Consider the following 17538-nt stretch of genomic DNA (forward strand, 5'->3'; position numbering starts at 1 on the left):
GCCCACGCTTCCCACGACTTAAAACAATAATAATTTCTCGTTGTTTTTGGTGTCCCCTCTCTGTGCCTCTAAATTGGACATAGGTGCTCCAGTGCTGGCGGCCCACCAGGCCGCTGGGGGTTACTCTCACCTTCCCCGTTAACGAGTTTGCCGGTGCCTGGCCCAGCCCACACGGCCCCGTGCGGTGCCTCCATACCCGTGCCGACTCCTGCCACGTCCCATTTAGCCAGGCCACGGGCAAAGGCCGTGTGGCGGCCTATTTCCCGTGACGGCCTTTCCCGCGGGGAAAAGCGACCTTTTGCCCATTGTACAAGGCCCAGGTGACACGGTGTCGCAAGAGACTCCCGCGCAGGGCCGCCGGTGCCGGCGGCAAGAGGGGCTCAGCCCGCCAAAGCGACGGATGTGGCGACCGGCCCGGCCCCCATCGCGGGGCTGGCCGACCCCTCCCGCCCCCGCCGCTCCGCTCCAACCGCCCTCGCTATGGCAACCGCCCCGCACACCCGCCAGCGCGCGCCGGCGGAGAACAAAAGCCCGCGCAAACGTCACTCGCTTCCCTCGGCCAATCAGAGCCGGCTCCTGCCGCGGGCGCGGCAGGCTGGGGGAAGAAGCCGCGCCCCTCCTTTCCCCGACCTCCGCGGGTCAAAGCTGGCGCCCGCCCGGCGCGCAGGCGCACTCCTGCCGCCGCCGCGACTTCGCCGACTACATTCCCCAAGATGCAGCCGGGCTCCCTCCCGCCCTGCCTTCCGGTGCGTCGTGCGCAGGCGCCGAGGGGGGCGGCCCGTATTGGCGGCGGCGGCCTCGTGCGATGATGACGCTTTAGGGCAAAGGAGGAGGCGATAAGGCCGGGAGGGAGGTGGCGGCGGCGGCAGCGGTTGCCGCAGGAGGGGGGCGGCGGGCAGCACCCGGCGGGCGCCGGCCGTTGCCAGGGCGCGCGCGGGCAGGTGAGCGGCCGGCGGGGGAGGGGCCGCGGAGCCCGGCCGGGCCCGGCTTGTCCGTCGCCTCCCGGGGGTGGGGGTCCGCCGGGCGGGCCCGACGGCAGCGGAGGGCGCCTTCTTCCCTGCCGCTGCTCCCCGCTGTGTGTGTGTGTGGGGGGGGGGGTCGGCCGGGGCCCCGATCCGGCTGAGCGGCCGTTGGGGTGGGGGGCGGCGGGCGCTGCCCTCGGCTTGGCGGGGAGCGGGCCCCGAGGGCGAGCCGGCCGGGGCAGGGCGAAGGCGGGCTTGCGGTCACGGTGTTTGCTCAGGGTCACGACGGCAGCACGTCGGGATCCTCGGCTGGAGGAGGCTTTAGGCCGCTGAAGTGCTCGTGAGTGGGTCGAGAGTCCTGTAAGTGGGGCTTGTGCCTCGGCTTCTTCACACTTGTTGCTTGTCAGGGCAGGGAGACCTGCTGCTGCACCTAACATCTGTTTTATGGGTGCGATAAAGATAGTAATTCCTGCCCTTACACAATAGAAGACTGAGGAGCATTGCCTTGCCTTGCCTGAAAAGCACCCCGTGTTTTTATACGTGTTTATAAACACTGCAGTTGTCAGCAACAGATAATCTAAATTGAATTCTGGCCGCAATAAAATCTGATATTCTCAAGTGAAACTTTTAGTTAAAGAAACTTTTTTTAGGTTTGTTTTTTTTTTTTTTTTTAAACAGAGAATCAGATGTTCATCTCTTGTATATTTGGGATAGACAACAAGGAGGGTGAAGCCTGCAGTATTTGACTAGATGACAAGCAAGATAGGACAGCTGTTGTTTTACTGAGTTTCTGAAGCAGTGTGTTCCTTTCTTTTTTGTAACTGTCTTGACCTTGCAAGTCTGTTGACTTAGTGGCTTTAGTAGATGTCTGTGTTGGCATATGGTTAAGAAAACCCTTTCCCCTAACACCGTATCCTAACTTCCTTGACTTTGTCACTTTTTGTATGTAAACTATTGTATGCACCTGCCACATAGTAGAAAAGTTTTTAGGTATTATTGCTTAAAGATACATTTTGTTCTTAGTGCCGCATTGGAATTCTTCAGGCAACTAAATTGTTTTGTATATCGGTTTTTAGAAGGGACTAGGCTTTTAAAATTGACTAGGTCCTTTGGGCAAAGCCTTCTGGGCATAATCTGGTTTCCAAGAGTTGAGTTCTTAAGGTGTAATTGAAGCTGTTTGCAGGCTCTTGTTGTAGTCGGTGTCAGGGAATATTAAATTCTTAGTTACAGTCTGTCTATGGTCGTCATAAATCCATTTTGGAAATCAGTGAAGGACAGCGTACTGCACGGTTGTCTTTTTCAAGATTCCATAGTAAAATCCTCAGGTTTACGAGGCCTTTTTGTAACACTTCAGTACTGAGGCACTGTCTGTCTTTAGAGTATTAATGAGATTACTTATAATTTGGTGGTAGCTGCTGTAGCATAGGAAAAGATATTTCTGGTTGACAGAAATACATCTCATATCATGGAATTTGAGGTGCAGCATGGTCAAAAAACAAAGCCTATTTTCCTTTTTTATCTTCAGCTGTGAACAAATACTGTTTATATAAGAAAGGAAGTCATCGTGTTGTCCTTCTCCCCATCCCTCCCTTTTCACATAAGGGTACCAGCCAGTTCAGGTTAAGCTAGTTTTATGCTGTGGATCTTACATTAAAGAGATATCTGAAGCTTACACGTAGTAAGTTATACTGCGACTCTTTAGCCTATATGAAGACTGAGCGTGCATTAGTAGGCAGCCTGAAGCTGAACAAGAAGTTCACTGTTGTGTTGGAAGTGTAAGATCATTTGCTAAAATGTGGAAATGACTCTCTTGTCTAAGCTGACAATTTAATGTTATTAAGTAAGCCTACGGATAAGGTTGTTGGCAGCTTCATGGTACCATTTTTTTTAATAGGTAACCAAAAACCTTGGGGAGTAACCCGCTGAGGTGGAAAACTGAATTGGAATTGGTGATGGAGGTGTGTGAAGCTGTGTCCCAAGTCTGTCCATGTTTTCAAAAGGATTCTTCCTGAGTATAAATCAGATATGAAAAACAATTGAGTGTGAAGTGCAAGGTTTTTTTTTGGCATGCTCCTGAAGCAAAGCCTTTCAGGATGAATATCCCTTCGGCCTATTTTTATCTCTTATAAGTATGTTTTCAAAATGAAAACAAAGCTATAGGATCTTAAATTGTATCAGATTTTCAGCAGAGCCTAAACAAAGGGTTCCCCCACCTTTGCACCAGTGGAGTTTTACCAATGGCACTGATACTGGTGGCATTACTGCAAGTTTGCTCAAGTGGTTAGTGTGTTTTTGGCAGTTGTGGGCAAGATTCAGACTTGAAGCCTGACTTCTGATACAGATTAAAGAGGCTGGACCTTTATGAAGAAGTTTGAAAAGCCTGTGCTTGCTGTAGGCAACAGTTTCTGTTGATTTGCCATGAAGGAAAACTGATGGGAATTGGCAGGGCATGTAATGCCAGTGATTTTAATATCTGATCTTTGTAGCTTTCTTATGTTTTCAGTTGAATGTTCAAGGAGGTGTGTCAAGCATTGATGTCCACAGATACTCAATATTAGGCATTACAATTTTGCAGGTTTTACAGGTTTCTGGTTGTGTAATCATATTTTTGAAGACACTGGGTGAAGAAACAAGGCTTGATTTCATCAGCGGAGATGCTGTCTGTGCATGAGGAAAATCTCGATACGGAAACTTGAGGAGGTCATTGGCTTATTATACCATTAGAATTCAGATGCTTAAATAGAAGTAGGACCGAAATGGAAATAGCAATTTTGAGTATTTATGATTTGAAAGTCTGTGTCTGAGTCATTCACTGGCTTTTCTGGCAGACAGTGTTGGTAGATTTGAAAAGAGGTTGTTACACAAGATAATGGTAGTGATTATGAAAAAGTTCCTGGGAGGGTGTTTAAGGGGAAAACTATGACTTTAAGCAGTATCATTCTCTGGTAAAGCTTGTACTAAACAACTGTCTTATCCTTTCTACAAGGCATTCTATTTCAGCTAGTTGTACTTAACATGGTGACTGGTGAGCTTTGCTTTTTAAAGCAGTATGTTTGTCTAGACCAGTTCCAATAAAGAAACTCTCTTTCAAAGAGCGAGAATATGGTAACAATCTCTAGTATTAGTTTTGCTTCTTTAGATAACAGGTTTCTGAAATCATTTTTAACTTTCATTTTTGCATTTCAATACACTTCTGCTGTTAGAAATCCAGTTTCCTTTTTGAGTAGGATGCTGCAGAGCAAGGAAGAGGTGAGTTGCTTCCACATGTTTCCTGTTGCAGGACTTTGAAAAGAATGACCTCTTGCCTTCTGTGTGCCAACAACTAGGACTAACAGAATCAGACTTTTATCACTGAGTAATTGTAAAACTGAGCTGAAGTATAACTTGCCCAGCGATTCCGTACTTTTTCTGGCAAGTTTATCTCAATGATTTTTTCATGAAAAGAAAGTTTCTCTTAGCGCAGTTTGAGGACAAAATTTGAGGTTTACTTTGAGGGCACAGTGACAGTCTTTTTGTGTACAGAACATTACTCACCACATTGCAATGTGGCAGTTGGTGTGGTGATAAGCAGTCAGCCTCCCTTGGGGAAGGAGGTGCCACAGCTCATGCTGTTGCTGCTTTGTTTTGAGAAGTAGCAACTAACTTGAAGCGAGGGCACATATGCACAATTAAGGTACTCAGAATTTTGAAGATGAAATATTGCAGATTTAAATACTAGCTTGCCAGCTAATTTAGGATGGTTTTCAATTACAACTTCTGCTTGCTTTTGAATTTTCAGCACCTCATGGAAATGTCTCTATCCTTCACTGTTTTTTGTTGAGTGGTATCTGTTTGAGTCAGGATATAGTCAGGGCAGGAAGAAAATGACTATTTCAGTTCTGTAGATTTTTTTTTTTTTTATTTTTTTGTAGCTTAAATAATGGGCTCTTGAGCAGATGAATATGATATAGGGACGATGGGTATAAAATAAAGTTAGTTGAAAGTTGTATTTGTTATTGCATATAGTCATGATTGCTTTTGTATTCTAGAGTTACTGATCTCTACTTCTCCATTGTAACAGAAAGAGAGGAGGAGAAACGGTCTCCTTCTTGCGAAGGAGAAAGTCTTTTTCTGGCCCATGCAGGATTGTTTAACATTCGAAGTAATCTGCACCCAAACTGTATGTGTGTCAGAGAACGTTTCGGAACTTCTCAGTACTGACTGGTGGCCAAATTGCTTGCAGAATGGCATCTTTGAATGTTTAGGTAAGTATGAGGGTTCACCGGATATGTAATTATCAGAGTAGAAAAACTTGCAGCATGATTCTGATGGATTTCAGTAGCCATGACAGTGCGGTGGAGTCTGCTGGAATATGCCGGCTGCTGTAACTCACTGTGAACAGGACTAACTAAGCCTTGTGAGAACAGAATAAAAAGTCAGGTACTACTTACAGAGATAAAGTATTGGAATAAGCAGAGCTATAATCACTGGCTCTCTAAGGTGTCTTTAGCTAGCAGTAAGCAGGAGTAGACAATTTGCTTGAAGGAATGAAGTGAAGGACTATTCTGCACGCTTAAAATGAGTATTGCAGTGTTACAGGGGCAGAGTTAAGTACATTAGAAACTTCTGTTGGGACTTGGTATAGGAAATGCTGTTTTCTTTTTTTTACCCTACCTTATTTCCTTTCTGGCAGTATTTCATCTGAAAACATTTAGTATTCATACTTCTTCATGTAATACCGACAACTAAAGTTATGCTGTAGATTTCATAATGTTACAAAACTGCCTGCATTTGAAAAGGTCATCTAAAAATCTAACTGTCTTTACTAGCATGAATGTTTTTCTGAATGCAGCCATGGCCGTTTGCCTTTTTTAAAAAGGCATGGTTAGACTGGCTTATCTGAAGTACCTCAAAGCCATTCTTCTTACCTTTTCAACCAATTTCCCTCCCTCTTCTTAACCAAACTAAGTGTTCTTTTCCACCACCTTTTGGCTCCTTTACTTAGAGGACTGCAGTCTACTTTGACATCTATCTTCAAACAGAGAAATTGTACTGCCCTGTTGGGGTCTGGAGGGAGAGAAGATAGCATATGTTCTATTAGAACTGCTTAGAGGATGGCTGGATCTGTTAAGCAATTCACCGACAGCTCTTGGGAAAGGGTGGTTTTGTTTTTTTTTTTTGTCCTGTTCATAAGATCCCTCGTTGGGCTTTGGCCTGTTTTAATGACAGCATTCTGCTGAGGTTGCTGTTTTAGCTCCTTAAGGATATTTTTGTCAAGTATGACTTTCTCAAAATGCTGTCCTAAGTATAGTGTAGTAAACTGGATGTTTAACCTGTTTATTCAAAGATCCATGTTCTTCTTGTGGGAACATACCATGGACCTTCTCCCTATATGGAATGTTTTCTTCATTGAGTTCTGCGGTCTTTGTTAAAGCTGCTTATTTGTGCTCTTCTGACTTCTCATGTAAACTGCTTGATGATACTAGGTTTTGGGACCTGCTACCCTAAGGACTTCAAGCCAACCTAAGTCTATATTTTGAATTTTCATAAAATGGAGAATTTCCTATGAAAATGGAATAATTGAATTCAGTTAGTAGAAGCTGCCTTCTGAGAAGGAATGCCACCCCTGACTTCTTAGACTTAATCTGAATTATCAAATTCCTTTAGCCAACTCTGAGCTCCTGTCTATACTAGAAATACCTATCTCTGTATCTCCTAATCTGCTGTGAGAGCTATTTTAAAAACACATGCAATGTAAAGATAAGTACAGCCAAGACTGGTTAGCGGTCTTGCGATTATTGCCAAGCTTTTAACTGCAAAATCTTAGAATTTGGAATGTGAAAGAGGATAACTAGTAGGACTTGAGCTGAAGTGCCACTGAACATGCATTTCGGCTTCTCTGAGCTGGCAGTTTAGTCATATTTTTATGAAGAATGCTATGCTGCATTTCATAGTGGACTGCATTTGAGATTTAGTGGTTTCCAGGCCCTGGTGTAAACTGAAGCATGCACTTGTTTTGTCTTTCTAATGCTTTAAGTCTTGGTCGTCTTGGCTGGTGGAATTTGTGGGCTTGGATTACATAGAAGAATACTAGTTGTCCAAAGATAAGTTAGTGCTGGTGAAATCTGGTGCTCCCTGACATTATGGGCTGTGATAAAACTAATTTATTTGCAAAGAACAGTGTATGTTCCAGGTATGTTTTTTGTTTTGTTTTTGTATTAGGTTTAAGTGGTTATTTAGGTTTCCTGATATATTCCCTAGAACAGGATATAACATTGCATGGTTGCCAACAGCTGTACTTCACTGTTCTCAATATTAGTCTTTTATGCAAATAGTTTTTTTTCTTTTCATGGACCATAACTATAAAAATGAAAGGAAGAGCCTATTCAGACCTCATTTAAAAAAAGCAATGTGGCAAAGTGCCAGCTACTGGCACTTGTAGCTTGTTCCCCTTGAATGGGGAACAAAATGGACTGATTTCTGAGGTGGGTGTCCGGAGAGATGAAAACAAGCATAGCAAAGTCGACAAAAGCTTTACTTAGTGGCTTTCTGGACTTTGTATACACAATCGGTCCAAAGAGGAGGATGCTGAAGAAGGCCTGTGTCCTGATAATCTTGATGCCTATGACTTATGTGCTGCTGCACTTTGACTGCCTGCCCTTGACCTTTTTAGTAATTAAAAACCATACTAATTCTGCAGAGTTACAAAAATGTCAGTTCAATAATGAATATGTTATGAAAGTCCTTTTTGTTTTGTGTGTGCATGTTTTTTGTTTTTTCCCTAGCTTCCCTGATGCAGTGAAGGAAGCTGCTAGGTGGCTTACGCTTGCTTTGTAAGGTATCTTGTAGAGGCAATTTTCAAATATGTTTTGGGTATAGAAGAGGAATTCTAACTTTTTCCAACAATTAGTTACCCATTTTACTCCTGTGAAGGATATAAAAGGACAAGTATTTTCTTCTAGTTCTCTTTGTAGATCATTCCACAGAAATAGGAAGTATAATTCAGCAAAGCTTCCTTTGCTTTTTATTAGGCTTTTTGTAGGTGTCCTGGCAATCTTCCTTCAACTAGGAGTGCAGAGAAGGAAGATCAAAAACAGAACGTTAAAACAGTCTGGGTAACAAAAATCCAATGTTTGATTCAGTAAGAGGTGACTTGTTGCTAAAGTAGTTGAAGACTTGTGTGTTGGCTTTAGCTACTGTATCGGTAAAATTCTCTTCTAATTTGGCCTTCATCCGTCTCATATTCTGAAGTGTAAAGTTAGGACATTTCCTATCTTCTGCCATAAAGTCATAATCAGAATTTCAAGTTAAGGTATTTGCTGTTGAGCAGGAGAAACTGACCAAGTTTCACAAGACTTGCATAAATGTCTTCTGTCCTAAACATTTAACTAGTATGTGATGCTGTTGAAAGTGCCAGTTAATGTCAAATGATTTGGAAGGACTCCAGTATGCGGGTCAGTGTGGGGAAAAGGAGATGATACACAAGACTATCTGCAATGATACTGGAAAAAAATGTAAAATATTCGGATAAGGTCAGGGTTGATGTAACAGCGTGGCTCTGCATGTCTGTAAGTAAACTAGGTCCACCTTGGATTTTGAGCAGCAGAGTCTTGAATGCTGTGGAAAAGTGGTATAAGATGCTGTCAGAAGGACATCAGTTTCTCGTTCTGCATTTTTCTGTATTATTTAACTGCTCCAAATCGACCCCGTGTCACACATCACAGTAAAGTCATTGTGAAAAACGAAGCATGATCACGAAACCCATGACTGTTCTCCTCTGAACACTAATGTCTTGGCTCTGTTTCAATAGTTCATTATTATATAAGTGCCTTAGGGTTTATCTGCCTGCAAGACTCAGTTGTGTGCAGTCTAAGATCATTGTCGAAAAGGTACAGTTCCACATTCCTGTTCCTTTACCAGTGCAGGCGGAGTGTCCAGGAGTTTTTAGCGCTACCTGCATACTTTTTTTGCATTACTTTTTGCGAAATTTTATTCCACGTAGGCATTAAAACTCCCCTAAAACTTGGTGCTCCCTTCTTGGAGATCCTGTTATGAGGTAACAGAATATTTGAGCACTTTCTCATTTGAAGCCAAAGGGACTCCTGAATTAGATAGTAGTCTAAGTTATGTCTTTGTAATAAATGAGCAGTTTATAAGCATGTTATTTGTTAAAATGCAAAGTCACAGGTGACAGCGGTGGTATTTGGGGTTGACCAAAGCAGTTGCATAATTCCTGTTGTAGAATGACTTTTAGTCATACTGATGATGGAGTAATTAAGAATTACTGGCACTTAAAATTAATTACTAGGAAGACATAAAAAGAAAAGGTGTAGAATATATGCATTATTGCTGCTTGCTTTTGAGGCTGCTGCTGTAAGGGATGTGACAAATAATAGACCTATATCAGAACGTTGTGCTGATGGTGATCCAGTTGCAAAGGAAATGTGAAGGATGTTTGTGCTAAAATGACTCTTCAAACAGGAGTAAAGGCTGCTGGACAGTTATTGAACTCTTGACTTAACTGGGCCAAAAGCCTTGATCATCTGGTAAGTACTCTAGAGATCTGATTATACTGGGAGGCAAGTGGTCTGTTGGTGGAAAACAATTCTGCTTTCTGTTTGAAATAGTAAATAAAAAAGCCGTACAGTTTCAAGTCTCTGAGTAACTGTTGGGTAAGACTTCATACAGGGTTGGGGCTGGCACTTATTGAGCATATTGTCATAAATGTAGTGTTTGAGCAAACTTTTCTCTTTCGTGTATTACTTGAAGTAGAGGTGAAATAGGTTAAGTAACTTGTAAAACAGTCCTTCCTCCGCTAGTGTGCAATCAGTGTCAGTTTGAGGCTGGCTTGTGAGTGTTGTAATGCTTTACAACTCTAGTGACACAGGACCTTAAGATAAACTCGGATTTCATTTAGGGAAACTTTTACGTTGTTTAGCAGCATGCCTTCAAATCAAGCAGGAAAAATGGAAATGAATTACAGGTAAAGTTTTCTGTGTTCCTTGCTGTTTTTGTGCTGTAGTATTTGTTATAGACAGTCTTTCTCAAGCTCTGATTTCAAACTCCCGTGTGTATGAAAAAGCAATATTACATGTAATTTGATAAAACTCCTTTCTGACTAACTTTAAGTGACCCAAAGCAGATTAACAGGTGGGTTAACGCATTTATGACTGTAATATATCTGCCTTGACAAACACTGAGGAGAGATTTGTTTCAGGGTTTGAATAACATATGGTATCTGGGGTTACACTGAAAGCCTTATGGTGATTGATGTAGCTGAGATGGTTAAGAATTTCCTGCTTTCCTTGGTTTTGTGCTGGTTCATCTTTATACAGATTCAGCCATAACTTTGACTTAAATTTTTACATAGTTATCTTGCCGGGCAGTCCTACAAAAATCAAGGGATTCTGATTTGAATGGAATGTATGCATTTTTGTCATCCACTGCATATGTTCAGTAGCCACTCCGTAGTGCACACATCTAAGGTTTTTTCCTTGCTGTGTAAATTTATTATCTATTTTTTAAGATAACTTAGCGGCCTTCACGCTGCTTTCACATCTGTCTTTTAGGAATCCTAGACTATAACATTCCCAAACTTGAATACAAAAGTCAAGAACCAGTGACAAGTCTCATGTGAGGAACTGACCTATGTGGGTAGCACAGCTATTTGTCAGAGAGCAGTAATACACTAGACATCAGGAATCCTGGGTAGTTTTCTTCTGTTTTTGAAAAAGTGGTTAAGATAGCCATTCTCTTACTCCATGAGGAAGATACAAGATCTGTTTTTTCTAAGTTGTATACCTCAGGACTGGGGCTTACAAGAGCTTTGCACCTCTAAAATGAGGTGATACTTAATATGACAAGCTTGCTCTTTCTGTAGATAGCTGAGGAGGTCAGTGAGAGTATAAACCAGTCAGAGGCTGGACTTCAGCTACTTGCTTTTTTCCAGCTGAAGAGGGAGATTGCTGCAGATTATCTGGTATTTGATAGTCTGTGTTCTTAAATTTTTTGCTCTCACCGTTCTGACTTTGAGTGGCAATGAAAATCAAAGACATCAAATCACTGTATGACAGTTTAAGCACTCTTCATGAAGGAAGGAAAAAAAAAATCATAATCAGTGGTTAGCTGACTTTAATCTGCACATATGAGTCAAAAAGGGGACAGATTGATTATTTTGATTTACTTGAGTAAAAGGTGAGTCGTTCCAATAAAACCTGGAATTCTGGATTAGCTATAACTTAAGTACAACCAGGCTAGGTCAAAGCAAAGGTCCCTCTAGCTCAGTATCCTACCTCCCTGTGGAGCTGCTGCTTAAGCTTCTGCCCTGCAAGGCTGTCTGACTTCTTCTGCCCTCCTTCCACGATACCCAGCCAGCCTACATCCAGGCCATGCTAGAGAAACACCTTTGCGTGCTCTGCCTCTGCTTTCTCAGTTTTCTTACCCTTGTGTTCTGCTCACACACAAAGTGGTGAGACCTTTCACCTGAAGCAGAGAGAACAAGAAACTTTGGGCTGGCTCATGCTCAGTACATCCCATGTTTCACTGAGGATGTTGTGTTGGTGGGTGCTGTAAGTGGGGTTATGGGTGTGTTCATGGTTCACGGTTCACTTGATGTGGCCCCCTGCTGCAGTAAGAAATCCTGATGTATGTTTGTCTACTGTGCCAGGTCGCAAGACCTCTTACTGAAACTTGGACTGCGCTTTGTCCCTACCCTTTTTATTTATATTCTTTCTGTCTACAGCCCAGCCAAGTTGCAGAACCTCTTTCTGGTCCCAACCAAGCTGGCCATTCAGGGAAGGAGGAGGAAACTTAGTGAATGAGACTCCGGCAACTATAGTGTAGGGTTTATTTCTTCCTTGTCCTCTTGTGTCTTTGGCCAGAATATCTCGGAGTAGTGCTCTCTGGCTTCTTGGATCCTTTTGGGGAGTTACTGGTGTTTTTGGGGTGCTTTGCCGGGTATCCTCAACGTTTTCTGTGTTGATCCTCATCCTTCTGTGATTCTTTTTTCTTTCTCTCCGCGCTTTCTATCTCATAATAATTTTACTTCTGCACTGATTTCCCCCCTCCCACCCCAATTTAGGCCCCTTCCCCCTCTTTTCTCAGAGAGGACTCTGAGGTTTTTAGTAAGGATGCCTATCCCCAAAATAAGAAATAGCAACTAAACATGAATATGCAAGGAGTCTGTGGAAAGCACGTGCTGTTATTTGGCCTGAGCGTTTTCTGAGCTTCCAGCCATTTTTAGCTCGGGGACGTCTAAAACTAGAGGCGGCTTCTTAACACCCCTTGATGGATTTATCCCGTTAATTTGTTCAGTCTCACCATTACTCCTCATCCTATAGGCAAACCGTGGGAACTCCTTGCTATTTGCTATGTCAAGAACAACCTCTCTCTGTGTTTGTGTTTGGCAGCTGCTAATTCTGAGACGTTCACTTGCTCAGAGAAAGTGTTTAATTATGTTTGGTGCTTTCACTTTTTTTGTAGCCGTAATGATTGTGAAAGCTTGTGCTGTGTTGAAAACTTACTGAAATTTTGAGTGGTCAACTCTGGTTTTATTTAAAACTTGTTTTTTGTTATTGCAAAGAAAATCCTTTCCCAAATCATTTAGCAAATGATAAGCTGTAAAACATCTGAGCTGATAATTAGCACATGTTAAAAATAGATTCCAGATTTTGTATGTCGTACATGGAAGGCTTGTGTCACTTCATACTGTTTCCTTAGCTACAGCTGCTTGCTTGTCTACATAGGTCAGGGCTGGCCTGGTTATCTGGGCAGGCCAGTTGTCATCCAAGGCTTTACTTCTAACATATATGAAATTTAACAGGCAGATTAAATTCACAGCACTGGCTATTGATTTTTAGCATTTACAAGTCTGTCAGTGTCTACTTCTTCTGGAAGCATACATGCCACTACTTTGCTGTCAGTAATGCAAGAACCTTCCATGCTTTTCGTAGTAGTGTACTTGGGGATTTTAGAAGGCAGATGAGTTTACATCTGACCCCCTTCATGCAGTTTTCGGCTAGCTTTTGAAGCAGATCTCTGGCATGCAAATTAGTGATTGGCTCCTACATATGTAGGCCTCCATCTTTACTAAAAAGCTTGGTCTGCGTTCTTTCAATATTGATGGCAGCTGTCTATCTGCTGACATCACATGAAGCTGAATAGCTGTATTGCCTCTCAGACACAGGCATGGACACAGTAGTTGATCTTTGCATTAAATAATAGGAATATAGCTTATTTCTATGCTGGAAGGAGAACAAGCTTGTACTGTAATGAGATCCCTTTTTGCCAACTCCATTGACGCTAGACCTTGTGCCAGTATAAGGTACTTTTTCGTCTTCCCAAAACAGTTAACTGAATAGTTTTTACATATATTAACACCTTTTGCAGATGCAGTTGGGCTAGTGTAAGAGTACCTTCACTGAGTACTGAAAACTAGGACAAATAACTATTCAGTAGCTTGCTGACCCACTTCCTTCTCTCTGCTCATGTTCCTCCTGTCTGGGCCCTCGTCCAGGAAGTCAGCCCAAATTCTTACCCTTCCTACTTTTTAGCAGCATGGATATTTATCAACTTTGCCATGCTTCCTTCCTGTTTGTAGGGTTTCTTGAAGAAATTGTGCATCTTCTGTGATGCCTAGAACTTCTTTCTGCAAACAGAAGGTGCAAATAGACAGTGACTGCTTAACTCATTGTTTTTTATGTTTAAATGCTGTCATAGAAGTGTACATTATTGTATGGAAGGCCCTTTGATACACAACAACGTTGATGTCTGGGTCACCTTGGTGCAAAGAGTTCTTGTCTGGTGTTAGAGTATTGAAAGTTCAGGGGGTCCATTTGGTTACTTCTCAGGCTGTTTTCGGACTTTGGTATTACATAATTTTTCTGTAGCACTTCAAAGACTAATAACGCTCTTCAGAATTGCAAAATGGGAGCAGGAGTGGAGGAGTCCACTGGCACTGTTAGACTCAGTCTTGTTTATGGGTGAAAGGGAAGCGCACCGTATAAATGTGTATTTACATATGTGTGTGTGTGTGTATATATGCATATGTAAAGCCATTAATTTATTGCTAGTATGATGGAAATCTTAGTCTAATTCAAGAATCATCGTTAGTCTAGATCCAATTATTACAGGAAAAGAAGAATAATGCAGTTAGTGCTTATATACTGGGAAACTTGCAATAATGGTTGTAAAACAATTAAAACTGTAACATATGGTTTCTGTCCCTTCTCTTGGAGTTATGCACACCCTTCCATTGGTCCTCTGGGTCTTAAAGTCAGTATCTTTGGATTGCTGGAGAGGGTAACACCATAAGCTGGCAAGCCTCTAGAGTCCTTCACTGGGAAGAATATGATGCTGTTGCTGGCTGCTGCTTCCTCCTTCCAGGATGCACTCAAGATAACTTTTATACGTTCACTAACGAGCTTTTAGACCTTTCTCTTTATTCACTGGTATACAATTCAAGGTTACATCCAAATTTACTTTATGTGGTGCCCTTTATGTATGTTAGGTACTATTTTTTTTGTTACCCCTGAAACCAGTTTTGACCAGGTCTGCATTTTTGAGTGATCATGAGTGAGTTGTTTATAGCTGTGGGTTCTCTAGTGCTAAGGCTGTGCCGCATCTCTTATCATCCCATGCCCGTTCTCCCCTATGCTGCATGCTGTCTCTACTTCTCAAGTCCTCTGCTATTGTACCAGGCCTGTATTTCTCTACACTCTGTCGTTGTGTTAGTCTACATGGAACAAGTGCTTGGTACTGCTCTCTGTATAAAACTGCAGTTGTACCACATGACAATAAACAAAAGCAGAATAAGTTAGCCGTAGACACCTGGTCAATTGCCAAAATTGCTATCACAGCTAAACACAGTAAAACAAAGGTAGAGGTAGATCAAGAAAAGGTCAGGCAGAGCATGCCTGACAAACCTCAGTACTGAGCCTTGCCAACTCATTACAAAGCTTATGGCCTGGTGCTAGCAATGCAATACTGGTATTACAGGGCTGCATGGTTACAATTCCCCGCTTTTGAGTCTGCAGCAGACAGTCACTCGCAAGTCTAGCAAGGATGTTTCAAAAACTGACTCAGGACTGAGTAAAGGGTCTTCTTGAGGATGTTTGCTCTTGCCTAGCTGGTCTTCCCTCCTGATCACCTGTGTAAGTCTGTAAACCCTTTGTTGTGATATATAGCTATTACTTGGTTTAAGTGCCTCTCCATGATTCATAAAAGGAAACACAAAAGTGTAATTACACTAAATACTCTGTATTTTATCAACAGTAAAGGCAACCTGGATATCTAGCTCCAACTTTTTCTATTTTATATGAAATTACACTTTTATTTCTGTTTTGTAGTAAGGTAGTTGTAGCTGTAAGTTTTGTGGTGTCTGTTTCCTTTGAGGATTTTTTTTTTTGCTTAATCTCCTGTGATAACAGAATTTATATTTTCTGGTGTCACTTACCTATGCTAAGTAGTTCGACATAACAAAATAATCTTTATTTTGCTTTAATGGTACTGACTGCCATTCAAGCAATGCTGTCAGTCCTCATTTTACTAAACAGGTAATGTAGCTCTGTTGTCAGAAGATGGACTATGAATTGCATGCTCCAAAGTGTGGACAGCTTGCTTTTTCACTGAAGCCGCATAGAACTGAGGTGCTCTTCATTGTCATTGTTCAAATCATAAAAACAAGTGAGCAGGGCTTCCCCCCCACCCCGTATGGCTATTCGGATGCATCAATAAGTGGTGTTAGATGTTATGTCATGCAACACATTTAACTTTTTTTTTTTTCTGAAATGCTTCTTAGTTACTTGAAAAATAACATGGAGCATGTGTAAGGTCCTAAGCTCTTTCAAGCTTTGAATTTACACCAGTGTAGCTTTGTTAGTTAGACTCCAGGTCACAGCTATGCTAGCAAAAGGCTCTGCAGTGAATGCAGTTACACTAGCAAAAATTCTTATGCCTAGTTTGTAAAACAAATCACAGCAAGATGACTTGTGTGAGTGACCTGGTTTAGGTTTTGCAAATGTGTTTTGAGTGTAAGCTACATCTCTACTTAAAGGGCTTGCATGTATACAGATAGTAGTTTTAATTCTTATAACGTTCTGTAAGATAATTGCTATAATTCTAAGTAGCCTCTCCTTAGTTATAGGACAGTAGAACATAACTTACTTTTCTGCTTTTGAATTATAAGTGGTATATCATATCATCAGTGTCCTTGGTCTTGTATTACGTCATCTCAAACTTTGATACATTACTATCCTGGTAATATTGTTTATTTGAAAGAGTGGCAGGAGATAGCAGAGGGGACTTAAAATTCATGTAAGCTCATCTTAACCCTTTCAATTGTGATTATCTTTTCAAAGTAGATTATATAGTCTTTGGTTATTGCATGAAGGAGGTTAATGTGCATAATTAAAGTAACTTTATATTACAAACCCTGGTCTTGCCTAAAACTTCACCCATTTGACTAAATCTGCTTCTGACTTGCATAAATTAGATGCAGTCTTGTTACTGTAGATCTGGTTGGTTATTCCCACAATGTTCTCATAACTTTTGTTATAGAAAAGTAGCGAATTTTAGGAACGCCTGACCTGTGGCGAAATTACATCATAATGTTTTGAGGGAAGGACAATGTTTTCTTCTGGAAAAGAACATAAATAGAAGAATGAGATTCTTGTTCTCATTTTTGTACAAGCACAGGAATGTGAGCATGTTTTGTAGCCCTAACCTGTCAGCCACAAGATAAAATACTGATGAGCAAGCTCACAACACGATGAATAACACTTGCCAGGATTATCAGCAAAACTGGAGGCTGTGTGCTCCCAAAAACGGGAAAGAATGATGTACTGCTTAGCATTTTGGAACCTGGCTTGCAGTGGTCAGGATCCTGGATTGAAATCGGTAGCCTTGGTAAAGGCGTCTGGTTTGCTAGGCTGGTTGTGATCTGCACCTGGTCACCAGGATCATAATAAAGACAGTGGTATGCATGTATATGACAATTAAATACCTGAGCCAACAAATAACTGTCAGTCCTCAACAGTTTTGGAGAATACTGCCCTACATGTAGGATGAAAATCTTAGTGGTGTGGTCCTACTCTCTGTCACTGTTGTTGTCCCTACTACTTATCTGGCAGTGTACTGAGTCAATTCAATTTGCTAATTTGGCAGAAAACTATTCTCTCTCCTTCCCTGGTTTAACATTTTTCCAAACCACCAACTGGAATGGGCTTTGACAGGTGTCAGAGCTGCCTTTGGCAGGGACAGACACGACAAGTGGGATTGCTTAACGTGCTCCCAGGGAGCAAAGGAAGAGTGGGGCTGCCCCCTTTTGGCAGCGGCCAGCCCTTAGATCTGCACAGTTTTACCGTCTAAGCAGTGAGCTGTCCCTGCAAGCCCCTGAGAACTGCTGGAGGCAATGGTCCCTTCCTGTATTCCTGCTTGACATTTGCAGCCTAAAACATGTGAACTTTCCTCTCTTCTTTTTAAATCAAGATGGCAGTGTGTTGGGGTCGCGGAGGAAGGAGGCTGGAGGCATTTTGTTTGTCTGTTGTTTTTTTTTATTTTCCAGTTGCTCTCTGGGTTGGAGCACTTGTTTGAGCTGAAG

General features: G+C 42.0%; 1 protein-coding gene across 2 annotated transcripts in view; it reads left to right on the top strand.

The window, feature by feature from the left end:
* The first annotated feature begins 796 nt into the window (after positions 1-796).
* ADIPOR2 (adiponectin receptor 2) overlaps positions 797-17538 on the top strand; it is a 44688-nt gene continuing 27946 nt past the window's right edge. Inside the window, exons 1-2 of one of the 2 annotated variants that reach the window (XM_068947428.1) lie at positions 826-941; positions 5023-5206. The gene's annotated coding sequence lies outside the window, so the exon portion shown is untranslated. Of the gene's footprint in view, positions 942-5022; positions 5207-17538 lie in introns of both variants that reach the window. The other variant, XM_068947418.1, reaches the window with a different exon arrangement.

This window comes from Struthio camelus, chromosome 1 (genome assembly GCF_040807025.1).
Source record: "Struthio camelus isolate bStrCam1 chromosome 1, bStrCam1.hap1, whole genome shotgun sequence".
Classification (NCBI taxonomy): Eukaryota; Metazoa; Chordata; class Aves; order Struthioniformes; family Struthionidae; genus Struthio; species Struthio camelus.